At 40.7% G+C, this 14,246-nt stretch overlaps 1 protein-coding gene across 2 annotated transcripts in view; it reads right to left on the bottom strand.

Annotated features, from left to right (window-relative positions):
* ST7 (suppression of tumorigenicity 7) overlaps positions 1-14,246 on the bottom strand; it is a 151,866-nt gene that overhangs the window by 123,477 nt on the left and 14,143 nt on the right. The window lies entirely within an intron of this gene.

The following is a 14,246-nucleotide window of genomic DNA, read 5'->3' as shown; positions in this document are numbered from 1 at the left end:
TTTTCTTTCACAGTCAAATAAATCCATACTTCTACTGGCAATACCATGGCACTATTTCATTGCTCCTGCAGCCAGCTATGGATTTCTGTATTTCTCAGCATCAAGACTTCACAAAACTGTGCATTTAGAGGCTCTACCAGAGGTAGTTTGTGATCCCCTTCAGTTGCATGCTGCTGTGCGCTGGCACTGTTCCCCTGCTCATCGAAGCCGTGTGAGTCTGTGCTCCTTAAACACAGCTTTCAGTAGTCTGTCTCTTGAGCAGCGTGTGGGGAACCAGATCTGTGAATGGTCCTGGCTGAACGGAACACAGGAAAGAGCTGGTTGCCTGCCCACAGAAAGCTGTTCAACAGAACACAGTCACCACTGATGGCCGGCCACCTCTGCCATCTTTACTTATCTGTGGGATCAGAGGGTTCCCATTACCTGAGAATTACCTAGAACACTTCTACTGCAGCAAATGTTGTGGTCATGATCAAGCTAAATAAAAATACAGGTTTTGGTCACCTTTGTACCCCTACATACAAGACCAACAGATCTAACATACTACTCTCCAAAGAGGCAGAACTCAGCAGTTGAATAAAACAACCTTTAGATACCAGCTGACCACATGTATAAGCTATTCTTTGAAAAAGAGTACAGTTCTTATGGGAAATATAAGCCATCCTTTTTCATTTTAGCAATGGCTGAAGTAATTTCTAAATAAATTTGGAAATAAATGTAAGATTCTCTAAATTCAAAGGTGCTGCTTAAATGGGAACGGAGTACTCCATATCAAATGACATGATTTGGTCTCAAGGCGCAAGGCAGTTCAGGGAAATGAAGCATAGTCCTACAAAGGTGGATCTAGTGCAGTCTCTGAATTCCTGTGGCAGAGGGAGAGGTCACCAGGCATCTTTCAATCATCCTAACTCTTCTGCCCTTTTAACTGTTTATTTTTTTTAATAGACTTTGCTACCTTCAAGTTGTCAGCAGGACCTTAGGAAGGCTTTTGTCCTTTAAAAGATGTACCTGATTTCTCCTGTGTTTAAAGAGAAACTGAATCTCTTTCCTCTTCCATCCTACAACTCTCAAGATCTTTCTACAACCTGAACAACTCATACAAAAATCTTGACAGCAAAGTGCAGTGGGCCTTCCGGTGCATCCCTTGCCTCCAGACTCCAGTCCTGGGTAACAGCTTCCCAAGAGCTCCAGTACAGTTTCTGTTTAAAAGCTCTAGACACTGCCAGAAGGAGCTGGCTGGTCAAATTTAAAATCTACAGTACTCTCTACACTGTATTCAGATGCAGTTTTGCAGCAATAAATATTAGTTCTCCTATGCAGCAAGCCCTCGCCCTTTACACAGGCACAGCCTTCCTCTGACTGATACAAGGCACTAGTGACCACTCAAGCAGTAGGGGACAAGTACCTGCCCTGCCCGGGTCCAGAGACTCCCCATCAAGACCACTGCTCACCCTCCTCCCAAAAAAATTGCTCACATCATGAGCCTTCTTACATGCCCAGAGGCAATCTCCTCTGCCCCAACGTGGACCTGATTATTCCAGTTTTTCCAATTCCCTGATTTTGCTTTGGCAAGGAGATTAAAAAAAAAACCAAACAAGAAACTACCCACAAGTTGTTCTTATCAAAATCCCACCTTCACAGAAATCAAAGGAGAGCAAAAGCATGTCTGAGAAATAATAAGCTAATGAAAGCGCTATGCTAGAGACTCTAATGTCATCACAGCAGTGCGATACAGAGCCCTTTCCAGCAAATAGTGAAGAACTCAAGCTAAACATCACTGGGTTGCTGTGCAGCACTGTCATTGCATGGACCACTGACATTTCCCAGGTCAGCCAAGGCTTTCACTGCTATAGGGATGTACTTGCATTCGCAGCACCATTTTATCTAAAATCTTTATGAGACTACAGTGGACAGCTGTGCTTCAAGGACCAGGCTCTGCCGAAAAGCCAGAGACCTGGCAATCAAAACACACTGCATAGAGAAGCAGAGTCAGGACAGACTGAGGTGTGAGCACATGGGAAGAATGGCAGGAGATGGGGGAAGGTTAACGGAGTAATATGGCAAGGAGCATCATCTGTCCCTCTCTGTGCAGTTATGGCTGCCTGAGCCACATCCTGTGACTGAAGAAAACATCAACAACAAACCTCCTCTGAACCAGCACGGCTGTCAGAGGAATTTTCCCACAGTAAGGATCGCATTCATCGCTCTGTGCCAGGAACAATATTGCATTGTAACATCCCCAGGATTCCAGAAGATGGAAGAAAAAACATTCAACCTCAGCCATGTTCAAACTCAAAAAAACCAGCTAAAGTAATGAGAAGCAGTGCTCTTCTGGGTGCACTACAGCATGGAAGTTTTTATACGTATTGACCACACGGCCAAGCACAGTGACGTGAACTCAGGTAACTAGATCTTAATAAATCTTAAAAGGCTACTGATTAAACAACCAAGCTTGACCTTACTTGTAAATTCAAGGGAAAGCTGGAAAGGGATAGAAACCCCTAGTATGAGACAAAAATAAGAATCTGAACCTTATGGATGCATATGACCAACAGAAATAAGAAGAAAAAAAAAAAGAAGACAATGAGGAAAAAAGGAAAAAGGAAACAGAAACACTGAAGAAGAATTTGAAGCACCTTTTTTTACCTGTACAACCTCACAGATCTGTCAGTGGAAAAGGAACATGGTGATGGTCATGTAGACAACTTTGCAAGCTTCACTGTTCTAGAAAAAAATACGTCCAAGTATTTTTTTCAGGGTCCCTTTTTGAAGTTTCCCTAACATGTGGCAAAGCTTATTCCCTCTTAAGAATTACAGTTTTCTTCTTATCTGTAATAGTCACTGTTATTTTTCTTCCTACACATTTTTCAAGTAATCTTTCCCAGCATTTGTATGAGAACAGGATTTCACAGCCACTCCGTTTTTCTTTCGGTCTGGGACCACTCTATGCTTTCTCACAATCCTTACAGCAGAAAAGCTGTAGCCTACACAGAGGAAAGCATAAATTACAGTATGACAGGTTTATAAGACCTAATAAATACCATTCAGTAGCCTCCTATTCACTGTCTCCCTTGAAGAACAAGGAGGGATTTTTCTGCTGGCAACTTCTCCAACTGTATCAACTTATTTCATGGAAGCACATGAATTTCTATGACACTTTGTAAGGGAAGCCCAGGCAGGCTTGCAGGCCAGGAGGAACAGGCAGGACCCCTCATACACCCCTGCTCAGAGCACTAGCCTTGGGAAGGACAGACCAGATGCATTCAATCCGCTTTTTTTCACCTCGGATCACTGTGAGTTAGTTAGGCTTTGATCAAAGCTTCTTCCCCCACAAGATGCTGCTCTGGCCAATTCAAGTGACCCAAGCCAGGCAAAGCAGAGATGTGAAGTGGGGCACCCATGTCCCAAGATGCAGTTAGCAGCAGCCACAGCCCAGCCCAGCCCGAGCCATTTCTGATAGGTGCCTTGTGTTTTCTTGCATTGCTTCATGGTGTTTTCTTTTGGTGTGCAGAAAGTCTGATACACCACTCAAAGCTCGCTCCATTTAAGTAGCATCTTTATACATATCTCAGTTTCATCCCATCCACTGCCTCTGCATTTTTACTGGAAGTAAGAAAAGCCCAAATTGCAGACAGAAAGAAATTACAGCTCAGAAAAGAGCAATGTCTAATGCTATCAAAGTCAGATATGCCAACGTGCTCTGCATGTGGCAGGTCTATTTTTCTGTCATCCATCCTTTCAAGATTGTTTATTGTCCTGTTCTTATTGTTTCCTAAAACATTTCATGCCTTACCTTCATTTACTTAAACATTGGTTCAGCTGTGTCACTGAAACTCTTAGAAACCCAATTTCTTTTTCAAAAGTTAATTAGGAACCTCTTTATTCAAGTACCATTGGGTTTCCTAGAAAGTTGCATCACTTTGAAAATAGGGTTTAGATGCTTGATGACATGGAAGGAAATCCAGAACAACATCATTTTGGAGACACTAACTGGTCTGATAGCTCACCTGTGCCACTGACCGACACCTATGTCACTTGTTACCAGTCTCTTACCACTGATGTTCAAGCGAATGCTGCAGAGGCCAGAGAGGTCGGTGTGTTCATGCCTGTTTAAAATCATACAAACTATGAAGGTCTAGGATTAAAGGGCTTTCTACCCTCCATTCTCTGTATCACTACCTCAGTACACAAAATAGCTAAGATTCAAAAGAGTAACATTAAAAAAAAAAAAATATTAATCTGACAATGGAGTTCTTGCCACCTTCATCTATCAAATGTCATTTTCTGATTATACAGAAAGAGTTGCACTGACTTTCAGAAATACTGAGAAAGTCTGTTAAGTTTTTCCCTTATGCAAGACATGTAGTTGGACTTCTCCTTTGGCTCTCCATAAAATGCCCTTACCCAGTCCCTCTGCACTTTTCCGCCCAAGCACAAAGTGTCTGACCCCACCCCCACTTTTTGTTGTGAAACTGGAATATACCCAACATTTTTTCCTCAGTAGACAATTTATTTTTAAATCCATGGCTAAGAATGAAGCGTAACATATCTTAAAACAAATGCTCTTAGTCATCCTTTCCATAATATTTCACCCCCTTCACAGGAAATATGGTTCAGAACAGCAACTGAATAAAAAACAATGAGTTTCTATTAGCAAGTGTCTACAGCTCTTCATTTCAAATCTCAGCAATAATAAAAAACTGCAGTAATAAAAACTTGGATAAATAGTGGCTCTTTGGCACCGCACAAATAAACAGCTGGAGAGCTATGTGAAAGGTACACCATATTTCAGTGGCACATAGTTGGTCAGCTACTGAAACAAACAATTATGTTGTTCCTGGTAGGAGTTTTGCTTCAAATAAGTAAAGTTCAATATTTAAAAGGAGATAATACAGGTCTAAAACTACATCGCCTTCCTCAAACAAATGCTTATTGATCTCAACTGGCCTGTTCTCCTAACGAAGATCTTCTATCCCAGAGGAAGAGTGAGAAAGAGGTATCCTATGCCATAATTTCCTGTTGCTTCGTAAAAGCACATCATGCATGCACAGAAGTGAGGTTAAATGCCTGGTATTTCTAAAAAACTACTTCATTCCTCCTCCTTTTTTTCCCATAGCACAGATAAACAAAGGTAAGTGTGTTTTCTGTCAATGATGAGGAAGGGCAGATGTAATGTCTGAAGTGTCAGGTTCAAATTTTAAGTTTCTGTAAATCAACATTTTATAATTGCCAAGGCCATCAAGCTATCCCATGAGTCTGGGCAGGCAATTTCAATCACTACCTGGAACTGTTCCTCTCATCCCTACTTACTGCATTACACTTTGGTACAGAAGTGCTCTTGCCATGTAATATCTAAGCAGATTAACCTCTCCACTGCACTTAGAGATCTTGCAGGTAATAAGATGATTTATTGACTAAAGGTATCTTACTGCGTGCAGCTAGGGGAAAAAATAGGAAATACCACTGCAAATAAACTTCCATTAAAGTACAACATTTCTTCTTTACCTTAGCCTGCCCATCGCAGGGGGGTTGGAACTAGATGATCTTTAAGGTCCCTTCCAACCCAAGCTATTCTATGATTCTATGAATGATTACTTTGGCTTTGTTTGCTCTCATTATTTTTTTAAGTTCTTTGTACTCAAAGAAGTAGGAATAGGCTGTATGTGAAATAACAAAAGTTATGCTGCTATTTTTCATATGACATTATTCAAAAACAAGTGCAAATTTAGCTCAAACCACAAATTTATGACTAAACATGAAAACATACTTTTACTCACATTGCCATGAGCTTTTAGCTATAGAAGCCAGTGAGATACCAGCTACTGACACCACAGTGAGCAGGTCAGACCACTCAGAAAAAAATGTAAGAGGATAGTTGCAGGGGAACATTAAGTAAGTTGTGTATAAAAACAAGTGGTAATTGAAACCTACAATGGTCTGACCTCTATTAAGCATTTTCTCTCAACTCCATTAAAAGGTTAAAGACAGTTATAAACACACTGTTTTCTAAAATTGGCTTAACAGAGGCAACATGGGCAGAATTGTGGACTATGTCTGACATTCGAAAGCTATAGCATTTGCTGCCCTGACAACTCCATGGTGTGCTGAGTGGAAAGAACACGATTTCTCTTAGAGAACACATTGCACCTGACAGAAAGTATTTGCAGGAAACAGTATGCATGACTTTGCCTAGAGCTTACACATCCACAAATCAGACCCTGTTTGAGTACCTGCTGTACTCTGAAGAGGACATTCATCTCCATGGCCATGGAGCTTCCAAGGATATCTACCTTTGACGGCAGCACTAACAGGACATTAAATAAGAAAAACAACTGCACCTCCACACTTATTTTTGCAATTAGATTCTCTTGGAAAATCTAGTTGTTATAGTTAACGAACAGGCTCTCATCTCATACTCCCAGTAGAGTTCAGTGGTTTCAGACCAACAGCTCAAGACACAGCCTTCTGGAGCCCCCAGGTATTTGAGGCAGATGTCTTCCAGAGGGGCCTGTATGTGCCACTGCCCTACCTGTACTTACACGGGACAACCTGTCCAAGGAAACTGGCTAAACAAAACATGGTTTCTAGTGACAAATGTCTAAAATTGAAAAAAAACATAAATCTAACACACTGTACCAGCTGGACCTTATCCTATCCCAACAGTCCTTGCCTCTTCTGATTTTTGTCAGTTACTGTAAATGGCCTCTATTCCTATGGGATCTCCTTTTCTCAAAGGCATTTATCTTGCTGTCCATGCAATTCACAGAGCAGAAATCCATCTTGGCTCACCAGCATGATTGTTTTCTGCCAGACTGCACAGGGAAGCTTTCTATAGTCGTGAGCCTCGCTGGCAGAAAATGACTGCTGCAGCTGTATGGAAAAACTGTTGAGTTCAGACTGTACCTTGCTGTGCCAGAAAATCTCCTCTGGCCTTGACTGTCCATGAAGTACCACATCTGTGCTGAGATAGAAATGCTCTGAACATGTTATAACTGTCAGTGGTTTTCATACACCAGAATGGAATTAATAACCTTACACAGAACATTTCACACATGGTTACAAACACACCTAAAAGCTCCTGAGCTTCTCACTTACTAGTAAATAAAAAAAAAATTTAAAAAGTAAAAATGATTCTTTAAGTTTCTGTTTCTGGTTAGCAGAAGATGAAAAACTTAAACTAACAGCAGAAAGAAGGCAAATATCTGGTAGCCTAAAACAGCGCCCTACATGCTGATTTGATATAGAGAAGCAGGATTTTTCAAACACAACTGTTTGGAAATCTTCCAACGTTATGGATTCTTCCAAGTCCACAAAAGAAGGAGCAAGTAGTGCATAAAAGGTCTTTAATCTTAGCTTTAGAGAAAATAAGTAATGGAAAAAAAATCATCAAATGTCTACATTATACAAAATAAACTGTCAAAACCACAGCACACAGTGAAGATCTTGTTACAGGTGAAACGTTCTTGTGTATGACTTTACAATGTGAAATTTTAACATCCACAGTTATCTATAATTTCCCAACACTGCAAGACACTGCAGCATATTGTTGTAAAGATTTTCCAAAGAGGCCGATTTCAGGATTATAGTATCATTGAATGGCTTGGGTTGGAAAGGACCTTTCAAGATCATCTAGTCCAACCTCCCTGCCATAGGAAGAGAACGTCCATTAGATCGGGTTGCTCAAAGCCCTGTCCAACCTGACCTTGAATACTTTCAGTGATGTGACATCCTCAGCTTCTCAGGGAACCTGTTCAAGTCTCACCACCCTCACTGCCCAACCTAAACCTAACCTGTTTCAACTTAAAACCACTGTCCCTTGTCCTGCCACTACAGGTCTTGATAAAAAGTCCCCATCATTTTTATAAGTCCCCTTTATATATTGAAAGGCTGCAATAAGGTCTCCCCAAAGCCTTTTCTTCTCCACGTTGAACAATCCCAACCCTCTGAACCTTTCTTCATAGGAGAGGTCTTCTGATCTGAGCATGAAAGATCAGAAGTGACGTTCCAACACATATATCATGTTTAATGGTCAAACACTGGAAGCAGATTAATTTCCATCTCCCAGTCCTAAGACTCACGTAACAGGCACACAGAGATGCTACATGGTGCACAGAAGAGAGCAAAGAGTGAGTCTCCTGGAGGGCAAAGGTAGGATGTAGAGCACTAAACCAGAAGTTTCCTCACGTTCAGTTACATCAGTATCTTCATCGCTATGACCTTCTTGTCTGCCACATGCTATCGCTCTCCTCAATTCATAAATCTTGACAACATTGTGTAAAAAGAAGGATGATTTTCAAGCGGTGCAAAGAAACTGTACAGCAAATTTAGACCATGGAAGCAAATGGATTCAGGACAGCTACAAAAGCAGTGACCAGATTTGTTTGTTTGGGGGTTTCTTTCTGGCAAGCTTCCCTTCACTCAACTAAGCACCTTGCTACTTAATCAAACTTTGCAGCCTCTTCCTAGCAATTTGGACAAGGAAAACATTTAATTTCTCAGAATTTGCTTTCAATGACTTGAAATTGGTTTCACAACAACCCATGGTTATTCCAAAATGTCTGCCAGCTTGGCTGTCCTCTCCCAGTGACAACGATGGCGAGTTACCTTTTTCGTTTGCACCAGAGGACACTAAACTTATTCACATCCAGCTTTCAGCACTCCCTAAGTTGCCCCAGAAGCATCAGATGGAAGGGTTTGTCTGAGTCTCCAACAACCTACAGAGCTCCAGAGGAACCTCCGAAGCATGACAAAATTAATCTGACAGCATTTTTAGTAAATAATGTTTTCTATTAGCTACATGAGCTATAAAATTAAAGCTTCTGGTCAGTCAATGTGCTTCTGTTCCCATTTACAGTTAAGAATGCAAAAACTTGACCATAATTTATTTTCCAAACTTTCCTCAGCCTGTTCCAATTTGAGGGCAGAATTCAGTCCAGTCAAAAACATTTTTAAACAATGTGGTTTATTTATAATCAGAAAAGTGATCTTAGTAATCATCAAAATTACTAGAAGTTACTAAATTTAAAACACAAGGCTTACATTTTATTCTTTCCCCATACAGAGCAATAGATTAAGCAGAAAATCTGGGTGCTGCTGTACCCAGCTCAACAGAATCCCCTCCCTCTATGAACAGCTGCAGCCAGAATCAGAAAAAAAAATCTCTCCAACACACAGAAAATACCCCAAACCAGCTAAACAACATGATGTTAGGAATGGTAAAGAATATCAGATATATAATCTCTTTTATATATTGTAGTTCACCTACACTTTATGAGTAGTACCACTCTATCCAAGAGAGATGATTGCATAGAGAGATGTAACAATAAAAATAAAAATTATAGGAGTAAAAAATATCGGTATTGCTTAGTTCACATATGAGTTAAAGAAGAAGGAATAATGTACATGTATGTAGAATAAAGAAGTAGAATGGCAAAAAAGTAGCCATTCCATAAAACAAGGGATCAATTGAGAACTGTACAAGAAAACAGGTTTTCATTAAACACATTATTTACTTGCAACAGTCATTATGAAAAGACGAAGCTGAAGTCAAGAACTAGCAAAATACAAAATTGGAATTATAACTAGACAGTAGAGGAACAAAAGGAAAGCCACGTGGCAAACTTGCAAGTGAAAGTAAATTACAGATGAAGAAGAGGCAGATTATAACTAGCACCCGCTCATTAAGAATTATTTTACATGGTTGGCTGCATCTGGTATTACTGAATCTCAGGGGGAAAAAAACCCCACACCTCCCCAAAAGATAACCAACCTCTCGCCAGCGTTCCAATGGCTCCTCAAGGGTTTCATAAAAGATGCAAGTATGGAAAGGGAGCTTTATGTTCTCACTCTCCCCACTGAACTAGATGTTAAAAGCTTTTCACCTAAAGTCAGGGTTAAAATTGTACAAACAAAGCAATACCTGGATTTTGAATCTGTTCCATATCACTGTCTTTGCTCCGCCACACACAATTTGGGAAGGGGCCATGGCGACATGGCTGAAGCAAGAGAAAAGTAAATTCTAACACAAGCGGAGGAGGAATGTGAAAGTCATCGCTCGTTTAAGATCTCGAAAGCAAATGAGAACTCGATGCTAAAATGATAGAGGATAACACCTGAGAAATAAATCAATACCTTACACATTATTTGGCCTTTCCTTTACATATGAAGAATTGTTTTTCATGCAAAATATGCAGTAAGCTCCACTTCACAGCTTCTAATGAGACAATACAACTGGATAAATTTAGCTTTTTAAAGTACTTCCACAGGAAGCAATTTAACACATAACCTTCTGTTAATTCTTCTGACTTTGCCATCGTTGCTTACCATTAGAAGATGCGGTAAGCTAAGGAAAGGCCAAGGGCTTACCTACCAAGGCAGCTATTCCTTAAAAGCCTTAAAAGTCATTGCCCTTCCCATTAACATGCTATTTTATGCCACAGTAAATGCAAGGGAGGACAAAGCTGAAAACTTTATTATGTGAAGAGATGGAGGAGATGAACAGAACACCTATCCCTATGCCCTTGACATTCAATGTGAGTTGCTGGTAGCCATACAAATCTGTTTTCTTGTATTCTCTTTTTGAAATTTCTTCAAAATCTTAATTAAGCTGCTGCCTTGATAAGACACCAGTAAATACTTTCATTCCATTTATGAACATCTGTCATAAAAACACATCACAGCTGAGACTGCTCCTACGAAACGTATACAAAAAGTATTCAAATTGCTTCTACCTACCGTGCCTACTCTGCTAAGTCTCCTTAGCTGAGGTAGCTGTTCAAACAAGCCTCAGACACAAATCGATTTAATAACCACCAAGCAGGTGGGGACCTGTCATTACAAAACACTGACACCTGCTCAGCACTTTGCAACCTATTTTAAACCATACCTGAAGTGCTATTTTTCATCTTTTATCACTTACATTTATCTTTGGTTTATGTGGATAGATCACATAAAGGTGGGAGCTAGCATTTAATACACAGCCATACAAAGGCAACTCACCAGAGTCTCAGTCTAGTTGAAACTCCCCAAATAAATTCATGGATAAAACCCCAATGAAGGAGACGAGTAGTATTCCAGAGGCATCTGATGTTGAAGAGTCTGCTTTAACTGTCTGAGCAGCTATAACTACTGACATACTCATATTTTTTAAACCGCTATTGTGCATAAACAAAATATCAATGGCAGTCCAGAGAAAGAACATAAAGCAGCCGGGGAATAAACTGAAGGAAAAGAATTAGACCTAGTTGATTTGATTTATAAATGAACAATCTTCTTTTAGCAAAGCAGACAAAAGCATCAAAGGAAAGCATCAAAGCATTTGCCTGATAAAAAAATGGCAAATGCTACAAGTGATGAACACATTTATTATTCTTTTATAAAGATTATATTGAGTCAAAGGGTCATTTTTAACACTTGCATCGGTGTCCACAGGCGCCTGAATAGACCACTTGTATTTCAGGTGAAAAAAAAAACCTCAAATCAAACCACCACTACCTCTAATTTGGTTTTACAGATACAAAGCCATCAACAAAAAATACCTCTGAATGTATTGCAAAAGTGCTCAGGCAGAAAATACATGAAATCTATAACAGCTGGGGAGGAGACAAACTTTCAGGGAATTAAGTTAATTTTCTCTTTTTGTACAGAATAAGCCAGCCAGCATTGGGCACAGGTCAGACCGGGCTTCCACTGGGCTCCATAAGAAAGCACCCCAAGTCATCGTCAATGGACGGGCTGCATGTGCAGAGATGTTCTGTACCAGTCTTCAAAAAGAGTATTCTTCTGTGGATCAGACTGCGCTGCAGCAGGGCAGCCAGTGGCTTTGGCTGTGGATTGCTCACCTCCCACTGCCTGAGCTGCTCCTGCCAAAAAGCACAGGCAGCACCCCGCGTTTGGGTGGCAGCACCTCAACCACTGCAGGCTGCCACCCAATGCTGAAGCATAAATGTAGCATGAGTTTTCCAGAGCCTTAAAAATTACTTAGAGTCTGCAAGAGTGCTTTGCGACCTCAATGTCTGAGGCAGTGGGTTGAGCAAAGGCAGGTTGGCCGGCAGCAGGCACCTCCTCAGTGTTAAAACGTCAATTTTCCCTGCTGTCTTTTAAGTCCTCAGTCTGCAGGAGCACTGGCACACGGATGTGGCACCCATGGTCACGATCATTCCAAACTTCCCGCCTAGCTTATTTTCCAGTAATCCCTTCAGGAAGAGAAATACGAGACATCTTAAGCCAACAATCGGTCTCCCAGTCCCGCGTTTTCTGCTTTTCACCCAACTAAAGATAGTCTGGCTTTACTGTGGTCACCATTGTTGCTTCAATTTACCAAAGCTCAGGACCTTGTCTTTCATCTGACCTTGTAAAAGCAATCTAGAGGACCAGCTCACAAGCAGACTCATGAAGGTCATGGGGGGAATGTGACTTTGCCTTACAGTTACATCAGTAGTAGGATGGTCTTACAATGATATTCTTATCTATCACAGGACTCTGTTCAACTTAATACTACCCCTCTGTGGATACTTTGATGCAATATACTAACTGTTAGGGATCTCTGCTTCTGTGTGAAAGGGCTCCATCCCATTCACAAGTCTGCCGCATGAGGCTGTGTCTGTGTGTGCAAGTATCCACAGCTGGAAACTGATGCTCTGACACACAAACAGACATAAGTTTTTTCAGACTATGTTCCCTGTAGGCCACAGAGGCCTCTCCTTCTCTCTGGATGCCTCTGGCATCTTTAACAGGATGCCCTCTAGTGCAGAAACTGTACAGGGACTTTTCCACTTCTGCCCACATTACGGTGTATCAAATGCAAATTGTGTTTAAGGCAGCCAAGGCAAGGCAGGCTGCAGCACTCAGCTCAAGCGCTACAGAAAGGACCAGAAGGGAACTAGCAGAGACAAGGAGAAAAAAGTACTTACAGACAGTGCAGAACAAAAGTTTAAACTTGGTGTTCTCATCTGAATGGCAACCACTAGGAAATGGAAGTGACCCAAATGCAAGTGCATTGGCTTCTAGTTAGTTTTCTGCATGATAAATATCTGCTGAATTGAAAGTATAATTTTATCCCCTTTATAAACAAAGTCAATGAATCCTTTCTAACAAATTTATCTACAAGATGCCAAATGGTAATGTTAACAGTCTGTAAATAAACACACAGTTTATTTTGTTCACTATACATTAACAACAGAATTCAAACTTCAGACCGTTGCCATCTACTGCCACACATTGTTGCAATCCCCCAACCACAGGGACCCATATCTTAAGAACCATATTGAGGACCTGATATTCCTTTTCCTGAACTACATAGAGCATTCAGAGAAGGCAAACACACTGCAACCAAATTTGTTTGAACTGGTATTTTTGATTTATTATTATTTGATGGTGTTCTCATATCTTTCATTAATATTAACTTTTATTCCAAACTGATCACGTAACTTCCTGCAAAGTCAGTGGCTACGATGCACAGTACTGAATTACACTAGCATATGAGTAAAAAGATATTGTGCTATTATAGATTCACATATTATACTGTATATCAGATGACAGTCTTACAGTTAGCAAAGCACTTTATGGTTTATTACTATGCTTATTATAAAGGGCATATAAATAAGTACATATTAATAAGTAAAGTACTGACCAACGAAAGCAGCTAGGTGATGAAATACCATGGGTGCTCTGAAAACATTGTCCTGTACGTATGATTCCAGACTGATGTTTAAAATACCCCAAATTAACACTATAAACAGTAACAGAGAAGATACTTCTAATACCAATTTATTTTCACCTTTAAGACCAAAAGCAGACAAAAATTGAAGGAGGTAGGGGTAAAAGGAAGAAGACAAAGCCCTTAGTCACAAGGCAGGCTGAGGTACAGCTCATGAGGGTACAGCTGTATTGTACTGCTTCCACATACGAATAAAAATACATCTGGAGAACCGCAGAGCCTATTCCACCCAAGACACATTGCTACTGACTCCATCAATGCAATGAGCTTCTGAAGGGGCTAAGCCCAAGCTGCTGGTGCCACAGCCCACAGTGCCTGCTGTATGAGACCCATCGATGGGACATTGGCCCCCTGGACACCACCAGCCCCTCCGCTCCTAAAACAAAGGTGTTTGTCAGAAAAAGCTTCATAAAATTGCATCGCTTCCGGCATCCTTCTCCTTTAAATGCCCCTCTGTCAGATTAGATTAGAGAAGGAAAAGTAATGCAAAATTAAACAAGAGAGGTTTGGGTTGGCAGGCCTTTCGTTA

The sequence above is a fragment of the Cuculus canorus genome, chromosome 1 (genome assembly GCF_017976375.1).
Source record: "Cuculus canorus isolate bCucCan1 chromosome 1, bCucCan1.pri, whole genome shotgun sequence".
NCBI classification, from domain to species: Eukaryota; Metazoa; Chordata; class Aves; order Cuculiformes; family Cuculidae; genus Cuculus; species Cuculus canorus.
The sequence above is the reverse complement of the archived record's forward strand: the minus strand, read 5'-3'. Positions and strand labels throughout refer to the sequence as shown.